Source organism: Myotis lucifugus, unplaced genomic scaffold (genome assembly GCF_000147115.1).
Source record: "Myotis lucifugus unplaced genomic scaffold, Myoluc2.0 scaffold_142, whole genome shotgun sequence".
NCBI lineage: Eukaryota > Metazoa > Chordata > Mammalia > Chiroptera > Vespertilionidae > Myotis > Myotis lucifugus.
Window position 1 is genome coordinate 437,634 of NW_005871190.1, and position 11,933 is coordinate 449,566.

Genomic DNA, 11,933 nt, shown 5'->3' on the forward strand with positions numbered 1-11,933 from the left:
CTGAGCTGACAAATAAAAAATGAGATTTAAAATGAGCAACTAAGACCGCAGGAGACAAAATTAATATTACTCCTACTACTACTACTAATAATGAGGGTAGCTACAAAAGTCATTTAATCTTTATTCATGAATTTCTTTATTAATCAAATATTGATTCTATTCCTATTATGTGCCAGATAGTGAAGTAAAAGCATAAATAAGACTATTCCTGGCTCAGCAGAGTGTGTATTTTAGTGTATTATTTATTTACTTTTTAAAATATGTTTTTATTGATTTCAGAGAGAGAGGACGGAAGAGGGAGAGAGAGAAATATCAATGAGAGAGCAGCATCAATCCGCTGTCCCTGGGGGATTGCGCTTGAAACCCAGGCACGTGCCCTGACCGGAATCGAACCAGTGACGTCCTGGTGCATGGGTTGACACTCAACCACTGAGCCACACAAGCTGGGCTTAATGTATTAGTTAATAGAAGCAGTGTATGGCATTGAGTATAACAAGACTGCTATTTTAGACATAATGGAATAGCAGTCACAGAAACCTTAAAGAAATAGAAGTGAATGTTGTAAGAGAAACATACAAATTGAAGAAAAGTATTCTGGAAAAATGCAAAAAACAAATGCAAAAGTTTTGAGACAAAAATGTATACCTGGTGTATCTTTGCAAACATCAAGGAGTTGTTATGGACAAGTGTGTATGTAGTGTAGGTATAGTGGGGGAGGAAATAAGGATTGGAAAGCATGGACATCATGTTGGCACATGATAAAGACTTTGGAATTCATTCCAAAAGTTATGGTATATTAGTTTAATTTGAGCATACACTTTAATTCAAAACACTAGAGAATTTGCAAAGAAAACTGGAGAACCTGAAATTGATTTAAAGATCCTGATTTTTATTAACGATGAAGAAATTCAGAGACAAAGAAAAAAATTGTCATATTTAAAATGTATCTATTAAAGATAAATATTAGCAGGATATAAATTTCAACCAGAGTAAAGTCTCTATTATTAATTTCAAGAATAACATTTTTCCTTGTGATTATTTAAGCCAGACGAGGTTTCAGTATTGTCAGTGAATTAATGCAGGGGTGATCTTGGGATTTGCATAGTAATCAGTTTGACACATATGCCATACTGTACAGGACTATGGACACAGATGGTACTGAATAAACTAGCCATGGTCCCTAAGATCAGTATAAAATGTGATGAAATTGATTTTGTTTTATTCTTTGAGGTTTCTAAGTAACCATGTTGGCTAATGAGCTAATTTAGAGAAGCTTCAAACAAGAGTTTAATCACATTAATGGTAATTAGTAGAAAGCAGCACAAAATGAAGCCTTTTAGTTTCCATTCCAAGTTTTAATTAGCAATTAAAAGAAAGTTACTTTAACTAAGAATAAGTTTCATTGTGTTCTTATAATCTATATATATAAAAGGCTAATATGATAAGTGTCCCTCCACCCATCCGATCAGTCGCTATGATGTGCACTTACCACCAGAGGGCAGATGCTCAAAGCAGGAGCTGCTGAGCTGCGGTGACTTGACAGCGGAGGTTCTTGGGTGACACACCCCGAAACCAGAGAGGAAGGAGCCCAATTCCTCACGGGGCTATGTGATACCACCTTCGGCCATGGGTTATGTTGTTGCTGGGCACTGTCAGGCATGAATCTGGTTTACTACACACTTGTATTTGTATTCCACACCCTGTATGACAGCAACTTTGCAGAGTGCCCTCTCGCACTCTGGAACCCCTCTGGGGATGTCAGAGAGTCAGTTTCGGCCCAATCCCAGCAGGCCAGGCCAAGGGACCCCACCTGCCAGAGGGGCCCCGCTCACTCCATAGATGCCCTTTGAGCCACAGCGCCACCCCAGGTGCGCTGACTAGGGAGGGACCACGGGAGGTTGGCTCTCACCCAGTCCTGCCCAACCGGCCACCTTCTAATTAATTTCCTTTCAATGTGCACAAATCTGTGCACTGGGTCACTAGTTTTTATATAATTACTAGAAGCCCAGTGCATAAAAATTGTGCACTGGGGGGGGGGGCAGCCTGGCCTGTGTCCTCTCACAGTCCAGGAGCCCCACAATCCAATTGATCACCCCAAAGAGGTAGGCCCTGCCCATGCTCAATGCAGGAGCTGCCCCCCTGGTGGTTAGTGCACTCCCACAGGGAAGTTGGACTCACGACTGGTGAGCGCAGATGCCATGGCAGAGCCTCTCATGACTCTGTCTCAGCAGGCACAGTGGGCTGGGAGGAGTGCAGCGCGGTGCCTGTCCCAATTCAGGCTCCTCCCTGGCCACCTGTCACTTGGCATACTGCCCTGAGGGATCCTGGACTGCAAGAGGTATGTCCTATTGCCAGCTTAGGCCCAATTCCACAAGGATTGGGTCTAGGCTGTCTGTTGGACATCCCTCGAGGGTTCTGAGATTGGAGATGGTGCAGGCTGGGCTGAGGGACACCCCTTCCAGTGCATGAATTTTATGCACTGGGCCTCTAGTATTAAATATGTATGTATATATACCTCCTATGTAAAAATTCTCCATAGGCTTGATTTAATATTTTCCTCATACTTACAATGACCTCTAAAACAGTAGAAATTTCCCAAAACATAAGCACTTGCACATGGTGCCAGATGTTTTATTTAAACAGGTTTGAAACTGAAAATCTGTTTAGTTGTCATTCATTGCTCTTTTGAGGATTTAACAATAAAATGAGTCAATGAAAGGGAGAAGAAGGATACAGACAAGAATCTCTATTTTACATTTTATGCAATAAATTTTGGGGGGAACATCAATTCATAATTGTAATAGGATTAGTTTATATTGATAAATAGTCAATTGGTAGACATACATATTCACAAATCCACAGCAAGTCTACTTATTCATGGATATATATATATATATATATAATATATATATCCCATATAATAAGAATGCTATGTTCATATGTTCCTTAAAAGAGCTATTAAATGTGTATTTAATGTAGTTAATGTGAATCTTTGAAATTATTTAATTTATTTCTTTTAAATTTAAAATTTGGAGCTGGTACAACATTTACAAATTGGGGAGAATACCTCATGTTTTAGAGCAACTTTTCTTATTTTCATATTTGGCATGGTCAAGCATATATTGTTTAAGGTAACCAGAGTATCTAACTTTGCAGGTTGCCTATTATTTTTTTCCTATACTAATGGAGAGAACTAACCTAATTATTTTATAGGATTACTTCTTGTTGCATTTATATCAATATCATATTATTCCTTCTATATCATTCCCATGTAGTAAATAACTCCATGTGGACTTTTACTCACATCCTGCTTCCTTATGAAAGTGCATCCTGGAACCTGTAGGTACAACAAAGGGCCAGGAAGGTTAAGATGTACTGTCATATATGCAGAATGTCATGGTTAGAGGGTTCCCCAAGGAGAATACTAATCCTCCTTGCTGTGGTGCTGTGGCCATGCATCTCAGTGATACCTTACTCTGCTCTTAGGTTTTGTCAACTGAGAGGAAATATGATCTTTGATAAGTGAGAGAGAAATATTTATAAACTATTTTTTTATTTTTAAAGTCTTTCTTCAAAAACATATACCTTCAGTTCTTAATTACTCATTTATTACTTATTTCATCTGAGCTTTCTTCCTTCCTTCCTTCCTTCCTTCCTTCCTTCCTTCCTTCCTTCCTTCCTTCCTTCCTTCCTTCCTTCCTTCCTTGCTCTTTCTTTCTATCTTCTTTCTTCTTTCTTTCTTTCTTTCTTTCCTTTCTTCTCTCTTTCTTTCTTTCTTTCTTTTTTCCATGTGGGAATCCCAGAATTCAGGGCACTTTACTGATAAGGGTATGGCTTATATGGGTGCTTGGAAAAGGAAGCCCTGGGGCTTCTGCAAACTATTTCTATTATCTGTTAAAGCTTGCTAGCATTTATTTTCTCAACATCATAGTTAATACATTATTGTAAGTATTTTTCTAAAAGTTTGTTTGTTGGGGCAAAGATAAAACACCCCCCCCCAAAAAAAAAGAAAAAAGAAAGAAAAACTAACCGGCAATCTGGTATATAGGTGTATGGGCCTGCCCTGCCACTGACTTGAGTAGACCACCTACAGTCTTGGACCAGGGGTGGGCAAACTTTTTGACTCGAGGGCCACAATGGGTTCTTAAACTGGACCAGAGGGCCGGAACAAAAGCATGGATGGAGTGTTTGTGTGAACTAATATAAATTCAAAGTAAACATCATTACATAAAAGGGTACGGTCTTTTTTTTTTTTAGTTTTATTCATTTCAAACAGGCCAGATCCGGCCCACGGGCCGTAGTTTGCCCACGGCTGGGGACTTTCAATTTCATCAGCCAAGTTCCAGGTATAGGAATTTTTAATTCCTAGGAGAGACCATGAAATGCTGTATCTGCTTTTCTCAAATATACATTGCGTGTTTTTTTTAGCTTCTGGTGTTTACTTATGTTCCTTATTTTTGGAATTTATTTACTTTACATTTTTTGCGGGGGAACCTACACCTACTCTTTCTTTGAGACTGAAAAAGGAAGTACTTCTATAATCCTGTAATAAATCCACTTCTCCTGCTCCACCAGCTCCATCACCAAACCTCCTACACATGGCTGTTCTCTTGGTCTATCTGTCATGCTGGCAGGACTTCACCCACCCACTGCCTTGCTGTGTCCTGCATTGCTCATATATTCATTCTATAATCATTGTGTATCTTCTATGTTTTAAACTTTCTTCCCAAATATAATATACTAAATATATATGCATCTTACTTGTATTCTTCAAATATTACAAAAAAGTTACATAAATGTATCTTTTACTAAGTTTATTCTATCACTTGATTTTTCAGTTCTATTAAAGATTTCAAGACCTTGCAACAAGAACATAAAACTCTATAATTTCAGAAAAGCCCTAGTGTTTTTCCTAGTCTTTAGCTCCTGTAACCAATTAAATTTAAGTTGAAAATTTTTCCTGACAGCAGTAAATTGTTAAATATACTTCAGTGAAACAAGTTTTTATAAGCTAAATCCATTCTAACAAGAATAATTAATATTATTTCTCCCTGAATTTATATATTAGTATTGTTCTTTCTTTCTTTTATTTTTTGAGAAAAAGTAATTAATGGAAGAAAAAGATGGTAGTTTTCTAATGGTCTTTATTTTGAAAAACAAAATAAAATAATATTGATAAATAAGATAGCCGTCATCTTTGGGTGCTTCCCATTTCTGGTGTTGTTGCTATTGAAATACCCTGGCCTCTGAGATCTGCCCTCTGAAAAGAGCTTTTCTAGAACAGGTACTAAATACTATTCCTGGAGAGGAATCTCTGTGGATTCAATCACAGACAATATATTTAAAATGTGTGCACAGTTACTACTTGCAGTGATAAATACTTGGCAGTGACTAGGGGATAATGCTTTTCAAGTAGTTTTGTGCTGTTTAGACTTGTAATATGAATCTTGTTTTTTAAAGAAAAGAGCAGTATCTTTTAGTTCTGTATGAGTAATTCATGGCCTTGAGCCTCATGTGAGGTAAGCTTGCACTCCAGCACTGCTCACTGAGGTCTCTGATGTCTACCAGGAGCTTTCATAGCATTTGCTTTACACATACTTATGCCTCGCAGCCACTCAAGAGCTCAGTGAAGGAAAAGACACATTGCTTATATGTTGGAGGAATAATGAAGTTATGTAAAGGAAGGAAAAATTCTGCATAGATCATAATAGCAAATGAAAATAAAACCCCTTTAAGATATTAGCAAATTCAAGCCCTATAGCACTAACGGTCATGTTGTATCACTAACCATTTGCAATTAAAATTTTTTACTCTTATTGATTCAAGATTTCTTTAATTATTATTCAGTACAAAGAATCCCTCTATTTTATATGTACAAGAGGACAATATGTTGATTTAAATAGTTTGAAATAAAGTTGTAGCATATTTTTGAACCAACCCTACTATGTTTGAAAATTTATATATTCATTTTAAATCATTGTGTATCTTTTAAGCTTTTATATTTTCTTCCCAAATATAATGTACTGAGTAATATAACAAATGCATCCGAATTATATTCTTCAAACATTATAAAATAGTTATATTTTATGTAGTATTTTTAGTTATATATAATGAATTATTTCAATTGACTTAAAAATATCTCATACATATGAAATCACTGCTATCACTTTAATGGTTTAAGTTGAAGAGGTAAAACTTGGAAGAAAATTATTATAAATTAATATATAGTGAATTTTTAAAGCATTCTGAAAGCAAATGATAGTTAAGGTGATGCATTTAAAATATATATATATATATATATATATATATATATATATATATATAAACTAGAGTTACAGGTTTAAGCCAACTGCTTTTCTTAATTAGGTATAGACAATGCTCAGAATTTTTTGTTTTATTTTATTTTTAAATTTATCCCCTTTGTTTGGCTGTTGTTTTTCCCATTGACCCCCTCCATCATACACCCCCCGTCCTAAGCCTTCACCACTCTATTGTCTGTGTTCATTGGTTATGCATATATGCATATAAATTCCCAAATTAATCACTTCTCAACCCTCAACCCCTGCCTTCCCTCTGAAATTTGTCAGTCTAAAAAATGTATATTTCATACCCCTAAAAATAAATACTGGTTAACAGATCATGAAATGATCCTAAAAGCCAGAAATATGATTACTTAGTACCATTGTCATTATAATATCATAACCAACTTGATTCAAATCTTGATTTTATTTACAACTTCAATAGATATGTTTTTTACTAAGTAATCCAGGGGCATACTCTTCACTCTGGCACTGGGCATTTATTCAAGTCTCTAAGCTTGAGTGCTCACAATCCTGCTATTTTGTGCTTCCATCACCCTCAATCAAAGAGATTATTATAGCTTGGCTTCTTCAATTTCCTGTGTCTGAGCTTTCTGCTACCACTTTCTTTTGGCCGAAACCAAAGTGGAGAACAGAAAAAGCGCTTGAGATAGATTTCCACCCTATGAGAATAATTTTCTCTTATCAAAAACAGATCGCTTTCCCCAGTTTCTACCTCTGTCTGAGAATCTTAATTCCACCACTGGGATGGATTAGAGGCAGCAAGTTATTTAACAAAAATAGGTTTTTCTCCAATTTCTTTGGGCTCACAAGGGCAACCCACAATTTATTTCAAAAAATTTTTAAGTTACCTCTGCCTGATTCTTTACTAGATATAAAGTCCTTTGTCAGTCTCCAAAAGGGGATAACAGTCTAGGAAAAGTAGAATATAAACATGAATTTTAGTAAAAGACATTCAAATATAATTTTGTAAGAATAGAAAAGTAAAAAGTAATCAAGCACAGACTTAATTTTTTTAAATTACAGTTAATTAAGGAAATTTTGTCCACAGACACCAAATAATGTACTTCATTTCTATTGTTCTAAGATATTTTTGTATTAGTGTACTTTTTTCTTTTTTAATGAAACATTATTCTGATGAAAGTGTTCTTTAATCAGAGTTGATGTTTCATGTTATATAAGGGATATCAGTAGCAATGCAATCTAGGAATGAAATAGAGAAGCCTCAGCATGATGCCCTTGCTCAGATCTTAATTTGAGTCTTGACCTGGGATATTTATTACAGTCAATGCAAATTAATTCCAAAATTGGTTAATCCCTCTTCTCTTACAGAGGTGTGGTCTTGGTTTAATAAGTAAGGTAGGGCAAAGGAAAATGTAAATTAAAAAAGAGAGATAGCTCATGGTCATGGACAGTGTGGTGATTGTGGAGTGGAGGGGAGTGGGTGGAGGTGGTAGAGGGCATAGAAGGATAAAAGGTGATGGAAAAAATTAAATTAAATTTTAAAAAAGCAATTAATGGTTACCCCTAGATGTTGAAAGGCAGATATTTGTTTAAACAAAACAAATCCATAGCATGCAAACTTAAAATTTTAGTGAACATGAATAATCAGCAAACTCTTTTTTATATTCTGTTAACCCTAAAAAACAGATCTTTTGTTTGTGCTTTTTAAAATATTTTTCCTTGGAAAAATTAACTTTTAGTCAATCTATCCATTAAATCATTCATTCAACAAATACTTGAGCCATATTGGTACCTAGCATGAAGTTGCTTTACATCATAGTTAGAAAAACTAGACTTACATGTAGATACATTAAGAATAAACTCTAAATGCCTGGCTGGCATGGGTAAGTTGTTGAGTGTTGACCTATGAACCCAGAAGTCATAGTTTGATTCCTGATAATGGCATATGCCTGGGTTGTGCATTCCATCCCAGTGTGGGGCATGCAGGAGGCAGTCAATTAATGACTCTCTTATTATTGATGTTTCTATCTCTCTCTTCCACTCCCTTCCTCTCTGAAATCAATAAAAATATATTTTAAAAAAGAATAAACTCAAAATGGATAAAAGACTTAAATGTAAGTCATGAAACCATAAAAATCTTAGAAGAAATCATAGGCAACAAAATCTCAGACATGTCTTGTAGCAGTATGTTTATGGATACATCTCCTAGGGCAAAGGAAACTAAGGAGAAAATAAATAAATAAATGAGACTACATCAAAATAAAAAGGTTTTGCATAACAAAAGAAACCATCAACAAAATGAAAAGGGAACCCACTGTATGGGGGAACATATTTGGCAGTGATATCTATATTTTTAAAAAATATATTTTATTGATTTTTTACAGAGGGGAAGGGAGAGGGATAGAGAGTTAGAAACATCGATGAGAGAGAAACGTCGATCAGCTGCCTCCTGCACACCCCCTACTGGGGATGTGCCTGCAACCAAAGTACATGCCCTTGACCGGAATCAAACCTGGGACCCTTGAGTCTGCAGGCTGAAGCTCTATCCACTGAGCCAAACCAGTTAGGGCAATGATATCTATATTAATAAAAGGATAATATGCTAATTAGACTGGATAAACCAGACGTCTTCCAGGCGTCCTTCTGGACATCCTTCCAGACAAAGCCACGGTGGTGGGGGCCAAGGCAGAGTGGTTAGGGGTGATTAGGCTGGCAGGGGAGAGCAGTTAGGGGCAATCAGTCCAGCAGGGGAGAATGGTTAGGGGCATCAGGCCAGCAGGCAGAGGCAGTTAGGTGTGATCAGGCAGGCAGTCAGAGTGGTTAGGGGCAATCTGGCAGGCAGGCAGGTGATCAGTTAGGAACCAGTGGTCCCAGATTGTGAGAGGGATGTCCGGCAGTTGGACATCCCCTGAGGTGTCCTGGATTGGAGAGGGTGCAGGACGGGCTGAGGGACCCCCCAATGCACAAATTTTGTGCACCAGGCCTCTAGTATTTGATAAAGGGTTAATATCCAAAATATATAAGGAACTCATACAACTTTACAAAAGGAAGACAAACAATCCAATTAAGAAATAGGCAAAGCCCATCAGCAGATGACTAGATTAAAAAACTGTGGTCCATCTACATGCTGAAATACTAAGCTGCTGTAAAAAAAAAAAAAAAGAACTCTTACCATTTGCAACAGCATAGGTGGGAATGGAGAGCATTATGCTAAATGAAATAAGCCAGTCAGAGAAAGATAAATATCACATGATCTCACTCATTTGTGGAATATAATGAACAAAATGAACTGATGAACAAAAATAGATCCAGAGACACAGAAGCATGGAACATACCATCAAACCTCAGAGGGAAGGCAGGAGAGTGTGTATGGGGGTGGTAAAAGATCAACCAAAGGACTTGTTGCATGAATATAAGCATAACTAATGGACACAGACAGTAGTGGGGTGAAGGCATGTGCTGGGAGGTGGGAGTGGCTGGGGAGAGGTGAATGGGAGAAAAAGGAGACATATGTAATACTTGAAACAATGAAGATTTATTTTTTAAAATGGGCAAATGACCTAAATAGACACTTGTCCAAAGTGAACATACAGAAGGCCAAGAGACATATGAAATAATGCTCAAAGTCACTGCTCATCCAAGAGATGCAAATTAAAACAATGAGATATCACTTCACACCTGTCATAATGGCTATCATCAACAAATCAACAAATGACAAATGCTGGCTGCTGGTGAGGATGTGGAGAACAGGGAACCCTAGTACACTGCTGTTGGGAATGCAGACTGGTGCAGCCATGTGGGAAACAGTATGGAGTTTCCTCAAAAAATTAAAAATGGAATTCCCATTGGACCCAGTGATCCTACTTCTAGGAATATATCCTAAGAAACCTGAAGCACCAATTAGAAAGAATATATGCACCCCTGTGTTCATAGCAGCACAATTTACAATAGCTAAGATTTGGAAACAACCCAAGTGCCCATCAGCAGATGGGTGGATAAAAAAGCTGTGGTTCATTTACACATGGAATACTACATGGCTATAAAAAAGAAAGGAGCCTTACCATTTGCAATAGCATGGATGGACCTGAAGAGTATAATGCTAAGTGAAATAAGCCAGTCAGAGAAAGACAAGTATCACATGATCTCACTCATATGTGGGATTTAAAGAACTAAATAAATTGATGAACAAAATAGATCCAGAGATATGGAAGCATGAGACAGACTGTGGAATCTCAGAGTGAAAGCCAGGGATGGTGGTGAGTGGGAAGATATCAACCAAAGAACTTGTATGCATATATGCATAACCCATGGACACAGACAATAGGTTGGTGAAGGCCTGGGGTGGGGGCAGGCTAGAAGAAGTCAATAGGGGAAAAAACAGGCCATATGTAATACTTTCAACAATAAAGATTTTTTAAAAAGAGTGTTTTAGGAGTTATATGCTAATAAAATGCTTGTTATAGGAATACCACTTACTTATTAAAATAAGTCTTGGAACTCCTCACAAACTCATTAAAACAGATATTAATGGAATTACTTTTGTTAAAGCTTAGGTGAGGATCCTGGAAGCATATCCCTCTCCCTTTATATTTTCATTAGGCTTCTGGCACAAGCCTTTGGGTCATTTGAGGAAAATTTGTTAAAAAGGACTGTTTATAAAAGGATGAGCATGGGGTAGGGAAAACAGAAAAATAAGAAATTGTCCTGTGGCTGTCCCATTCCAGGCCAGAAGTTGTCATGGAGGAAGCACCTACCATCTATTGGAACCAAAAATGGGCAGATATGGATAGGGCCTTGAATGGAAGGTTACAGAAGTCCCAAATTATACTGTGTTAGGGATGCCTGGGAATAGATATAACATTTATCATTTTATTCTTAAAGGCAAAGAATGAGTTTCTGGGTCTCTAGGATATTTTGCATTGTGGTTGCTGAGACTCATTCTTGCCTTCTTTATTTTCTTTGTATCCTTAAAATAACACCTTTCTTAGCCTGAGCACTTGTTCATTCTCTGAGAGTGGAAAGAGTTGACAACTATGCTTTTTAAAGAGTTTAACTTTTCTGACAAATAATAAACCTAGCCATGAAGAAAGATGAGGTGAGAATGTGAATACCATGGGGGAAGGAGCAGTGTTTCATAGCTAGTAAACATTTAGGACGTTGATTAATAACTTATATGGTCTGGGGTTCTTCACTGGTCTCCTTGTCATGCATTCTCTTTCCCCCCTCCTCACACTAAGTATACAGAAAGAGAACCCAAGTAGCTGGATTAACTCTTCCTACACTCTGCCCTAAATCCCAGTATCCAGACTCCTGCAGGAAGTCAGTTCTTGATGGTCCTCAGTATCTATCTTGCTGCCTCAGGCCAAGGAAGCCTGGCAGTGGTTCACTTGATCTGTAGCCTCTAGCTTCTTTGTGTTTTCCTTTTATTGCTCAGTGTTATCTTCCTACACCTTTGTTTTTCATTTTTTCTTTGTTTTATTTTAATATTAATTTACCTACTTATCTTCATGTCAGAGTTATCATTAAAATACTCAAATCTGAACATATTTATTGCTTAAAACCTATCAAAAACTGTTTCAGCATTCTGTATTTCCATGTGTGTTTAGTTTTAAGCATCCCCAGTGAACTGTGAGCTTCCTCAGTCTTTTT